This window comes from Sylvia atricapilla, chromosome 1 (genome assembly GCF_009819655.1).
Source record: "Sylvia atricapilla isolate bSylAtr1 chromosome 1, bSylAtr1.pri, whole genome shotgun sequence".
NCBI lineage: Eukaryota > Metazoa > Chordata > Aves > Passeriformes > Sylviidae > Sylvia > Sylvia atricapilla.
Genome location: NC_089140.1, coordinates 150,965,443 through 150,978,698, shown reverse-complemented (window position 1 = coordinate 150,978,698; position 13,256 = coordinate 150,965,443). Strand labels below are relative to the sequence as shown.

General features: G+C 48.7%; 1 protein-coding gene and 1 long non-coding RNA gene across 3 annotated transcripts in view; one reads left to right on the top strand and one right to left on the bottom strand.

The window, feature by feature from the left end:
• The window catches only part of LOC136372319 (uncharacterized), a 679,386-nt gene that overhangs the window by 369,637 nt on the left and 296,493 nt on the right, over nucleotides 1–13,256 (top strand). The window lies entirely within an intron of this gene.
• The window catches only part of ADGRB1 (adhesion G protein-coupled receptor B1), a 286,248-nt gene that overhangs the window by 102,814 nt on the left and 170,178 nt on the right, over nucleotides 1–13,256 (bottom strand). The window lies entirely within an intron of this gene.

The following is a 13,256-nucleotide window of genomic DNA, read 5'->3' as shown; positions in this document are numbered from 1 at the left end:
CGGAGACACAGCACCCCAGCAATTTCACAAGGAGCAGGTGCTGAGCAGAGTGACACGGATCTGCTTGTGCTTTTCTCGGGAAAGCAGGTCACGGGGGAGGAGGGGGAGTCATTTCCCAGCTTTGCTACTGCAAATGTGTTTAACCAAAGCCACGCTGGTACCCAAACGCTCTGCCAGCCCCTCTGGAGCTCAGGCAAAGAGGGATTGCTATCAAAACCTTTTAAAGCCACTTGCTGCTAATGAAAACGGCTTGCAGAGATACAAGCTGGTGGAAACCTCTCTGCTCCCAGCAATATGTCTTCATTAGGCTTTCTCCTCTCTCCTCCCCATCCTGCTGTATCTCTGTGCATCTGGAATCAGAAAGGACAGAGAGTTCTCCAAAAACCCAGGCAGTGGGCTTGCTTTTGTTTTGTTCTGTTCTGTTCTATTCTATTCTATTCTATTCTATTCTATTCTATTCTATTCTATTCTATTCTATTCTATTCTATTCCACTCCCACTTTCAGTGACACCTCTACCTTCAGCCACCCACCTTTCCCAAACTGGACAGATGTTTCAGCATCTGTGCAAACTGGCACTCATCTGTCTGCTGTGCTTTATGTGCTGAGGTTCAGCTGAGGTGCAGTTACAGGTTTGGGAGAGCGTTCATCCCAAAGGGAGTTTCTGACTTCCCACTTAGTGAGAAGATGTGGAATATTCCTCAGCTAATTAAATGCTTGCCAATTATAAGGCAGCAATGATGACTGTGCTGGCTAAAGCAATTTTTACTGAGAAATGTCTTTGCTGTCCTGTCTGGGGTTTGCAGCACCGGGAGTGGCTTTTCTTGCAGGAACTGCTGATGGTGCAGCAGCAGGCACAGTCCTAGGGGTGAAATGTCCTTTTTTCCTGCCCATCCACCCCTCCCACAACCTGCCCAGCAATAAAATGCACATAAACCAGTGCCAAGCACATCTATCTCTGCCTCCTCCCTTGGCAGGGTGATCATTTCAGCCCTTCCTCTGCACCTCCTGCAGACCTGAACAGGTTCCCTGGGCTCTGCTTCCACACTGGAACATCCTTCTCGAGGGAGAACCAGCTCCTGCTGCTGAAAGGCTTGTGATGCAGGGATCAGGATTGGGACTACAGCTCCCAAATGGGGAAATTCCAAAGTCCTCCTGAGACTCACAGAGATCTCATGGGTTAATCCAGTAACAACTGAATGCACTCAATCCTCCTGGCACTCTCTTTGCCAGGGCCCAGGGGAGGCAGGGAGCACGGGGATAAAGCCAGGCAGCATCACCATCACAGAGGAAACGCAGAATCCCAGCAGGAAGCTTTTATCCTCTGGCTCAGGACTGCTCATTGCCAGGGCGCTTCCTCCCAAAGCCGATCTGGCACCTGGAGCCAGGAACCTCCAGAGGAGATCAGATTGCAGAGGGTGGGAAAAGGGAGATTCCCGCTGCTGCAGCTTCTTCCATCCCAGACAGGAAGGTGGGTAGAGGGGAATGCCCCGAGGAGAGAAGCAGATAAGCATCAGAATAAAGAATAAAAGAATAAACAGTGGAGATTTTGTGAGAAGAAACTTTCTGGAGCCATCAAGGAAGCAGAACAAGTTGGGGAGAGAGAGAGACAGTGTGTCTGGAAATCAGAGGGGATCTGAGTGTGTGGAGAAAGTTGATCAGAACATTTAATTTGACACTCAGGAGTCCTGGAAACAACAACAACAAAAAAGTTTGGAAATCAGAGTGCTAAGGTGTAAATCTGGCTGTTTTCTCTCCAGCCCCTCTGAAATGTCTCTGGCTAAGACTTCTGACTTGTGAATCAAGGTCATCCACACAGACTGAGCAGCGAGCAGACAGGTAGGTTAGGACCAAAGGGATGCAGCTGCTGGTCCCAGCCTTCACCTGCCCAAGGGTAACAGAATCGAGCAGGAAAAGTACAGTGGATGTGACAGCTCCCACTCCATCCTGCTGTTTGATCTTCCTTTCTTTCCTGAGATGACAGGCGGTGTCAGAGTGAAGGAGCACTGCTCACAGGCTGGGGGCTCCCAGGCCACCTCTTCTGAAAGCTTTTCTGGGGAGGGAGGGAGGCCAGGGGGACAAAAATAAATGCTCCTTGTTCAGGGGACCTGAGAGTGGGGCCCCACGTCGCTCCTGCTTCAGAGCAGCAGAAAATGTTCTGAGAGTTCCTGTCAGTTCTGCTGCATTTTGAAGCCGTCTCTCCCCTGCAAGCCTCCAAAGCAAAGTGACACTTGTCACTGGGGCAGCACTGCTCCCTCCTAAACCCTCCAAAAAACACTGATCTGGACAAAGGCAAATGTAAAAGGAAATACAGAGCTGTAAGTGACCTAGAAAAGAAGATTTATTTTTTTTATGTTGTTCAGCTCCAGTTGCAACAACAGCACATGGAAAGCTGCGAAATGCTCGGGAATGACAGTGATGGGAGTCGTGTAAGTCCTGGTTCACAGGCTGCAGCAGCAGTAGCTCTTTGCTGCTGCTGGAGAGAGCACAGGCAGGACAACCTCAGCCGCCTCCCAGGTCCCAGGAGGAGCTGGCAGAGATGGCAATTAGCAAAAGCATCTTCTGCACTTGTAAACTGGAGGAGCTGGGCAGGAATGAGCTGGGGAAGGCCCAGTGCTGTGATACAGTTTCTAACAACACTTGTGAGGTGTTGGTGCCTGAGCGGAGACAAACACAGCAGCACTCCAGAAGCGGGGGTGGAGAGGAGGAGTTCTTTTTATAGTTACCCGGAAAAAAAATTCAAAAACATTTTTATTCCACAAACAGGATATTCCTGGGAAGGCCGTGGTGAAACACACCTCACTGTCACTTCAAACTGAATTTCAGGAATTTCTTTACACAGAGGGTTGTCAAACATTGGAACAGGCTTCCCAGAGAGGTGGCCAATGTCTCAATCCTGTCAGTGTTTGAGAGGGATTTGGAAAACCGTCTTAATAACTTTCAGATAGCCCCAAACTGGTGGGGCAGTTGGAGTTGATGATTGTTTTAAGTCCCTTTTAACGGAAAAGTCTATTCTATTCTATTCTATTCTATTCTATTCTATTCTATTCTATTCTATTCTATTCTATTTCTATTTCTATTTCTATTTCTATTTCTATTCCACTCCACTCCATTCCAATGTCAGTTCTGAGATTCTTCCCCTGCCCTGTTCCAGGTGTCTCATTCAAAACATCTTCAATGTCCCCCCTCACCCTGAGTTGTTTCTCTTGGAGATGAGCAGCAGATTCTCTCCTGGCACTCATCAGTGCAACTTTAATGACTGAAAAAATGCTTGGGCTGGGCTGCAACACAGCCACAGCCATGTGTGTGCTGTCCCCATCGCTGCATTCACACTGGATCTCCATGCCTTGGGCATGTTTAAATTACACCTTGGGCATGAAAAAAACCCTTCCCTCCAGGTACCTTTGTAGCTGAAGGATGATTTTCCCAGCCAGGACCCAGATGCTGCAGTAAAATTGGGCAAAGGGAGCTCCCTCCTCCCTCCTTGTGTTGTTCCACACAAGGAATTTTTTCTTGGAGCTGCCTGGATTTTAGGCATTTGCATCACAGAGTTCTGCCCCCCTCATCACTACCAAACCAAATGTGTTTTAAATGTCAGGAAACTCTCCAGCATTGTTTTGACCAATACATGGAATACCGGGACTGGAAAAGATCTGTGTGAACACAATTCCCAGCAGCAGTGATCCATTACTGCAGCTTCGATTTGGGCTTGTATGGAAGATTAAAGGTAAATACATCCCATCGGACAGCCAAAAAACCTGCAAGAGCCCTTTGCCCAGGCCCCAGCCTAGGATTATGGGTGAAAAAAATCACATGCATGTTGGTAATCCCTGGGATAATCCTGTGCAGTGCCCTTGAAGCTGTCAGGAGCCTTGCTGAGGTTTGGAGGATGCTTAGCATTCCTTAAGATTTGACATTTGAGCTCTACACACCATTGAATAAACAATTACCACAGCTAAAAATGAATTGCATTCCCTGGGATCCCAGCTCCTCTGGGCTCCTTTTCTCCCAATACAGGCCACAGTTAACTTTTATTCAGAGCAGAGCCATGAGAGAAGGCAGAAGAGCTGAGTTGTGGCTCTGCTCTGCTCCTCTGGCTGACAGAGGATAAATCACTCCCTGAGTTTCTCCTTCCCCACCTGAAAATGACACAGCTCAGGTTCTGGGGACAGCCCATCACTCATCAGTGCAATTATCACCCTTTCCATCTTTGTCTCTTTGGCTGGCTGGTGGTGGATTGGATCCACCACCCAAAAATGGGCGGGGCTGATGTGCTTCCCACCCAGTTTGCTGGCCTGCACTTCCATCCTCAGCATCAAGAAAGGCTCTCCTCAATCCTGAGATCAAGGTTCTTGCTGGGTCAGGCTTCAGGCCACCACCATAAAATCACAGAGTGGTTTGGGTTGGAAGGCACCTGAAAGATGATCTCCTTCCAACCCTGTTCCATGGGCAGGGACAACTTGCACCATCCCAGGTTGCTCCAAACCCTGTCCAACCTGGCCTTGGACAATTCCAGGGATGGGACAGCCACAGCTTCCCTGGGAAACCTGTGCCAGGGCCTCCCCACCCTCACCCTGCCATGCATCAGGCTCTGGCAGAAGGTGAAATTATTCCCTCAGAAACAAGCAGCAAACCCCCTCCTGACATCCCACCAGCATTCCACATGTCCATTGAAGCCCCTCGAGATGCAGCTCTGGCCTGAAGCAGAAGGGAGCTCTGGGAGATGAACACTCATCTTCCAACTGGTCAGCACTGTAATTGAATTAAAGGATTTGCAAAGCCCTGGAAAGAGCCTTGACAAGTCTGAAAATCATTCTGTTCTGTGAAATTGGGCTTTCTGACCTCGCTGCATCATTTATTTTTCTGACTGAGGGTTAAAGTGCATCCCAATAAATCCGATGGTCGGGACACAGAGGATTTGTCCTCTCCAGGAGTTTTGCTCGTTTCCTTCCAGGAGGGCCACTGAGAGAATCTGTCAAGCTCCACATGGAGTTGGCTGTCAGAGCAGTTTGGATATTCCATGTTTTTTGCTAATCCTCTCTGCCATGGGGCTGAGAGGCCACGGAGAGCTCAGGTGGGATGCACAGGTTGGTGTCTCGTGCCATTACATGAGCAATCTCACAGTGGTGGCCCTGAGTTTCCTCATTCCACGTCATGAAGACCAAAATTCACGTGGTGACACTCCCTGCTGTCCACACAAAGCAAAATTCACGATGAGAGCTCCTTTGGGTGACCAGCCTGACCATCAAACTCACCTTCAGATAACCAGTTCTCAGTGATAAATAGGAATACTTATTTTTGCTCGCTGAAAGGAGCTCCTCGCTCCCAGATTTCCTGACATTTCGAGGAGCTGTCTGATGTTATTTAGCACAGCAGGCTCAGGGAAAACTGAGGCACGGAGCTCACACTGATTTGCTCAGACACACAGAAAGTTCATCATTAGACAAGGGCTGCATCCTGGGCACTGTGGCCTCTTTTTGCTGATGTTTTAGCAGAACATTTCATCTTCTAGCATGGTGCACAAGCAGTCAGGTGAAAATGAACACAAGTCCTTTTCTCCTCTTAAACTTTTCCCCATCCTTATTCACAGTGTGCCAGTTCTGGAGCCTTTTCCACTACGTCCATCAGTCCTACCTTGTCCATCCTGCCAGTCCATCACCCTTGAGCAATGGATTCAAGAACCTGCACCCTGACCACTTCCCATGGAATTCCATCATGAGAATGAGGTGTCTGGGAGTGGAGTGGACAAAATAGATAAAATTAGATATTAGGGAAAAATTCCTCCCTGTGAGGGTGGTGAGGTCTTGGTACAGGTTGCCCAGAGAAGCTGTGGCTGCCCCATCCCTGGAAAGTGTCCAAGGGAAGGCTGGATGGAGCTTGGAGCAACCTGGGATAGTGGAAGGTGTCCCTGCCCATGGAACAGGGTTGGAATTGAATGTTTTTGAAGGTCTCTCTCTACTCAAACAAGTCTCTGTTTCTATGATGAAATTTTAGAAATTCAATATTTGCTTTGGTTGTGGTGGGTACTGCTGGGTTTCTGGCTTGTAGTTCAAGGATTCATTAAAAAAAATGAGGCATTTTAAGAAGTTGATCTGAACTTGCCTCAATCTTGCAAGGAATTTGAGCAGAGAAGCCCGATGGGGAAACTTCTTCTTGTGTCCTTAACAAAGACACATAAAACCTCACCTAATCCAACATCTCCCTAGATCTCCCTAGATCTCCCTAGACTTTGTCCAGCCCTGGTCCTGAGGCACTTATGGTCATAACATGCCTTCCTCAAATCATGCACAGGCTGCTCTGGAGCCCTCAGCTCCCAGCAAAGCCAATATTCCTGAGGCTACAAACCTGGTAAGATCTGCAGGTTTAGAGACAGAAAAGTGCCTATAGAAAGTGCTGAAAGTGTAGAAAGTGCTGCTCTGTACCCAGACAAGACTTTCTCATGCCCATAAAGGGAGAGTAAATCAATCCAGCAAAGAAACACATGCAGATAAAGCAGCTCCACTCTGAATTTTACATGTGGAGGCTGCAGAGCGTTCTGCTGGTGCAGCTCTTTGTGTCTCCTCCGTGCACCTGAGCCTGCCTTGAAGCTGGTTCAAAGCTGCACCCTGTTGCCTGTTGAATCACTGGAGTTGGAGCACACCAAAAGCAGGCAGCAGATTTCCCCAACCTGCCTTTTTTCCCCACACTTCAAAGCCTGGAGCCATGATCCAAAGCTCTCCACCAGCACACACAGGCGCCTGGGCTGTGTTGTTACAGTCCCCTCCTGCAACCTGGGAAGTCGAGGTGGATTTCCACCACAAGCCACCCTCAGCAGCCTGGCAGGTCCATGAAGATGGCTCCAGGAGAGCAGGGATGCAGGCAGTGCAGGGATGCAGCCATAGAATCATGGAACTCTTGGCTGGAAAAGATCCTCAAGCCCAACTCTTGACCCAGCACTGCCACCATGAACCTCAACCCCAAGTGGAATATCCAAGCATCTTTTAGATCCCTCTAGGGGTGGTGACTCAGCCACCACCCTGGGCTGCCTGTTCCAGGGCTTGCCTACTCTTTCCATGAAGTAATTTTCTCTGATATCCAATCTAAACCTTCCCTGGGGTGACTTGAGGCTGTTTCCTCCTGTCCTGTCTCTTATTACCTGGGAGAAGAGATTGACCCTGATCTGGCTGCACCCTCTTGTCAAGGAGATGTGGAGAGCCAGAAGGTCCCTCCTGAGCCTCCTCTTCTCCAGGCTGAGCCCCCTCAGCTCTTTCAGCTGCTCCTGGTGCTTATTTGGTTGGGGTTTTTTGGGTTATTTTTTCAGAATACACAGCAAAAACGCTTGTGAACACAGAAATCATCCCAAACATCATGAGGCTCCAGCTCTCACCCTCAGCACTGAGCCGAGATTGGGAATTACATCACTGAACCCAAAGCCTTTTCCCAGTGGGAGCATCCTCCAGGTGTCAGTGTCTGGCTTCTCTGTGGAGAGAATTTATTTATTCCACCCATATTCCCAACCCCTTTGCTAGTGAAGCAAGGGAGCATTTGATTCAGAGCCTTTGAATCCCCTGTCCTTTCCCCTTTTCCCTTCTGTCAAAAGCCATTAAACCTTGCTCTGCTGGCAGGCAGCAGAAGCCCTGCGTTCTCCTGCTCAGCTTCTGCTGCATCCTGTGCTGTGACAGGCCCTGGAGAACAATCCAGCACCTGCTCTCCCAATTCCATGGACAATTCCGAGCACTGGGAAGCAGCTCAGCAAAGGCCAAAGGAGTTTTAACTCCTGTTCCAAACAGGGATGGACTCAGCTCTGTGTTCTGCTGCTTTGTGCTGACAAAATTGGCCACCTCTTTCCTGAAACACCTGGAATTCAGGTACAAAACTCCCAGGAAAAGATGCCCTTGTAACAAGGGATGTTGTGTGGCAAAACAACACCCCTGGAATCTGGAATCTGTCCTTCTTTGTGCTCCCTCAGGCTGAGCAGGGATAAATCCTCAGGCTCTGGAGGTGTGACTGGGTTTCACTGCATTGCCCTGTTTTGTCTGCTCTCCTCCAGGGCTGAAAAAAAGGCTCCTGGGACTGTAATTCCATCTGCCTGGTTGCACACTGCGAGTGCAGTCAGACAGGCTGAATTAAGGGATACTTTTAACTGGGTTTAACACAGGGGAACTAATGGGAATATTCAGATTAACCTCCCTGCATGCCCCTGTGTAGCCAGGCTTTGCAAGCACGGTGCTTTCTTCCCTCACTGACATCCCCTCAGCACATCCACGGGAGCAGTTGGGAAAGGCAGGATTTGCAGCTGAAGGTGTGGGGAATTAAACTGATTAAACTGAGGGCAGTGGAGCTGGAACAGGGGGACTGGCAAACACCAGCACAGACACCCTGTCAGGGATCACATGAAGGGCAGTGCTGCTCCCCCACAGCTGGAGTGTTGCTGTAAAAATTGATAAAATATATAATTTGTATAAAATTATTATGTAATAGGTCATGAAAAGATCCAAAGGGGAGGGCAGGGCACTGATTTCTCACAAGGTTTTAGGGTTTGAACAGACCATCAGGTCAAGGGAGGAGATGACCTCTGCTCTGCTCCTGTGAGACCCTTCCTGAGCTGTGTCCAGCTCTGAGGCCTCCAACATCAGAAGGACAAGGAACTTCTGGAGAGATTCCAGAGGAGACCACAAAGGTGATCAGGGATAGAGCCCTTCTTCTCTGGAACCAGGCTGGGAGAGCTGGGAATGTTCCATGCAAAAAAAAGGAAATGTCAAAGATACCCTTGAGCCCCCTTCCAGTGCCTAAAGGAGCTCCAAGAGAGCTGGGGAGGGACTTTGGACAAGGGATAGAGTGCCAGGACAAGGGGGAATGGCTTTAAGCTGAAAAAGGGTAGATTTAGGTCGGATATTAGGAAGAAATTCTTCCCTGTGAAGGTGGCAAGACCTGGCACAGGTTTCTCAGAGGAGCTGTGGCTGCCCCATCCCTGGAAGTGTCCAAAGCCAGGCTGGACAGGGCTTGGAGCAACCTGGGATAGTGGAAAGTGTCCCTGCCCATGGAACTCGATGATCTCTGAGGTGCTTTCAACCCAAACCATTCTGTGATTCTGTGAAGTGTCTGTGTCTGGGGGAATCATTTATCCCTGTCAGCCCAGACGGGCTGTGACTGCCTGATCTACAGCTCTGGCAGGGTCATTAATGCTCTGGCTGACAGACAGGGGGGAAAGAGGAGCTGTTTCTTGACTTCAGAAAGCTTTTCTTCAAAAGACAGGCACTGGGAGATGGATTAACTGATGTGAGGAGCAAAATGATTTCTGGGGGATGTTAGAGATACGACAACTCCTGTGTGACATGTTTCTGGTGGTGGAGAGTGCAGGAACAAAGGGAGCTGCACACGCCCTCCAAAGGGAATCAGACCAGCAAGGCTGGGATCAGAAAAAGCCCCAAAAAACACAGGAAAGAAAAGTTAATGCCTTTTTCTTTCAACAAGTGGTGTGAAGCCCATGGAGCTCACACCGTGTCCTGCTCCTTGTGCTGCCTTGCCAGGACTTCCCTTTAATCACACAGGACATGCAGTCAGGAATTCAGGCAGCTTTGGATTCTGCAGATTAGACAATTGGTATCCCACCCAAAAAACCCAGGAATTTCAGGCAAAGCAGCTGCACTTCAAAACTCATGGGGTAGCTGGACAGTAAACACCAGAGAGTACAATTACCCTATGAAAAAAATACACAAACAATTCCTTCCTCTAGGACATTTTGGGAGCAACTCTGAGTTGTTCCGGACAAAGCAAACAAACAAAAAACACGCCAAAAAAACTTGTTCTGACACTTCAAAACTCTCCCAGTGGTTTGTAGCTCTGTGTGGCCACCTCCAGGACCAGCACACACCCAACACCATCAAACAGTTCCTGTCTGAAAGAGTCCCATGAACAGGACTGTCCTCAGCATCTGTGAGCTGTGTTTTAGGAAATCACAAGTTTCCAAGTGATTTCACCTCACCCCAGAGCTGAGACAGTGTTTGTTTTGTTCTCCAAGCCCAACCTTGCTCACACAGGTCACCTTCCCAAACAGCAAGGTTTGCATTTCCTGAGGCAGGTAGGTGAAAGGCTTTAATTACTGGGACAGGTGATCTTTCCCAAAGGAAGCCGAGGCTGTCCTTGAATTAAAACCAAATTCCCAAAGCGCTTTCTCTTCCAAGAGGTGAAAAGCTTTTATGCAAATATTTTGGAAGGTTTGGAAGGGCCTCTTAAGATTGGTTATTGCAATGCCTGGTTATTAAAGTGCTTAGTTATTCTAATGAGACAGAGGAGCAGAGGAGTTGTTTGATGGAGCCAGGCATTCCCTGTGGGATGAGGGTTCCCCTGGCAATGCAGACCCACTGGATCTCACTCTCTGTGGGCCTGATGTTTCTGGATCTCAGAGATTTTAGCCTGCTAGCAGCTGCTAACTTTTTCCCAAGGAAAAATATCTCAAGAGAGTTTCTTCTCAAAACAATCCTGGCAAACAACTCTCCTTTCTCAAAACAATCTTTCTCCAGGTGGTGTTTTGCTGTTTCTCCAGTTAACCAATGGGATTAGAGAGGTGTCATTGCTATTCACCAACCATGTTAAGTCTGTATCAGAACACCTTATAAAAGGTAGTAAGAATTAGACAATAAAAGCCTTTTTTCTATGTTCTTTGCCTTCTGAAATATTTGAAGTCTCTCCACTTTCTTTCGTATCCTAGAGCGACAACTCTCTGTGTGTCTGGGGTTGGATTTCATATCTGCAAGGCCTGATTTTGTCTCCTGCACCTCAAATAATACAATTTTAGGTGCAGGAGACAAAATACAATCCCTCAGCTGGCTTGGACCCTGCTGTCACCAAGGAGGGGACAATTCATGCTCACATCTTGCAGCCTGATCTCATGTTGCCTCTCCAGACCCTTCATAGCATCACAGGATGCTTTGGGATGGAAGGGACTTTAAAACATCCTCTCATTCCACCCCCTGCCATGGACAGGGACACCTTCCTCTATCCCAAGCCCTGTCCAATGTGGCCTTGGACACTCTCAGGAATGGGACATCCACAACTTCTCTGGTCATCCCAGTCTCCAGGGTTCCAACACCACCCTCACTGTAAAGGATTTTTTCCTAATACCCAAACTTAATCTACTTTATTTCACTTTAAATCCATTCCCCCATATCCCATCACTCCATGTCCTTTTCAGACATCCCACACTTTGTGGTTTGTGCCCAACCCTTTCCATCTCACAGCACCTCTCCCTATTTATCTGATCCATCGCTCAAAGAACTCCCAAACACAGCTTTGATGGCCTGAACCCAGACTCATCAGCCCCGTGGGGCAGGGAGACTGCTTTGCAACACTAAATATTCCCACATCATCCTCTGCAGCCACAGGATCATGGAATTGTTAAGGCTGGAAAAGATCATTGAGCCCAACTCTTCCCCCAGCACTGCTGTGCTCACCACTAAACCTCATCCCCAAGTGCCACACCCACACATTTTTTTGGACACTCCCAGGGGTGGTGACTCCACCACTTCCCTGGGCAGCCTGTCCCAAAGCCTGTCCACCTTCCCAGTGAAGCATTTTTTCCTAACATCCAATCTAAACCTGCACTGGTGCATCTTGAGGCTGTTTCTTCTTGTCCTGTCACTTGTTACCTGGGAGAAGAGACTGACTCCAACCTCATTAAAATGTCCTTTCAGGGAGTTGTAGAGAGACATCAAGTGATGCTGTCACCACCAGTAACAAGCCTTGGCTCTGTCTCCTTGGTCCCATTGCCACATGAAATCCCTGCTACTCACCGGGGCAAGGCAGGTGAGAAATACAGCCCTGGTGATGCACAAGAACATGAACACACATCCCTGGCTGTGTTTATCCACTCCTCTCCTGTCCCAGCAGGAGAAAGAGGGAGCAGGAGACCAGATCCTGCCTGGGTTTTCACTTCATCAGGGCTAAGCAGCCAATAATTACTCTAGATGAATACCCTTGGAGGAGAGCCAGAGAATCCCAAATCATTCTCTGATTTCAACTTTCAATTTGCCCAGCCCATGCTAAGCTCATTAATCACACTTGCAGCACCCAACACAACAGAAATCAGTCCCTGATCTTCTCCCCTCCTATTTCATGCCATGAGGAGCTGGGGGCAAGGGAAAGAGAAAAAAAGAGGCAGAGGTGCCACCCACGAATCTCACAGTCACTCAGAGGGGTTGGGATTAATAAATCAAAAATCCATTGTTAATAGTACAAGCTTAAATATCCATCTAAATGCAAATGAATGATCACTCAAGGGTTCCTCCTCTTTTTTCCTCCTCTTTTTTTTATTTCCAAGTGCTCTGACAGCTCCATCTTTGAGGAAGCACATGGTCACCACATAATTGCCTGGTCCTAATTACAATTTTACAGTCCAACCCTCCACAGGCCATGGATTTTAAGTGGCCTTTAGAGGGTTTTGGAGTGCTCTGGATGGAACTGGAAGCTCAGGTGGCTGCAGGAACAGGCAGGAGCTCTCATGGGAGGATTGCTCCAGGTTTCCAGCCTCTGTACCTGTTCAGCCACAGAGGGCAAGGGGTTAAATCCAGAGGCTGGGGCCCTGGAGTCGGGGGAATTTGGGTCACCAAGATCTGCAGCCTCAGGTGGGTGGCTGTGAGTCTGGGGAAGCACCACCCATCCTTGGAGCAGGAACATGGAAAGCAGCAAAAGAGGAACCTTGAGAGGTCTCAGGATCTTCTGAGAAAGCAACACCACAACGTGCTGGCTTGGGCTGCACAGGGAATGCGGCAGGGTGGAGAACAGGCAGGGGAATGAAGCTGTAAATCCATTAAATTGGTCAGAAATGGGATTTCACAGAATCACACAACGGTTCAGCTTGGAAGGCACCTTCAGGAACATTTAATTCCAACCCCTCTGCCGTGGACAGAGACACTTTCCCTTAGACCAGGTTACTCAAAGCCCCATCCAACCTGATCCTGAACACTTCCAGGAATGGGACATCCTTAGTTTCAGCCATTTGCACAACCACCTGATGGGACTGATTATGGGCAAAACCTCCAGTTCACAGGGAGAGGTGGCAGGAAGGAGAAGGTGGGAGCAGAGAGGGAACCACAAAAGAGTGGCTGAACCACGGGGTTTCCTGGCACAGTCACCAGTCAGGACCTCTACCACATACCAGGCAACAAGTCCAAGGTGCAGCCTAAAAGGTGTTGTTCCAAGCAGGAAACAATTACCCAAAATTGTGATTCAAGCCCCTTGATGGCTCCAGAGCCCCGTTCAAGTTCGAGGTGAGCAGTCA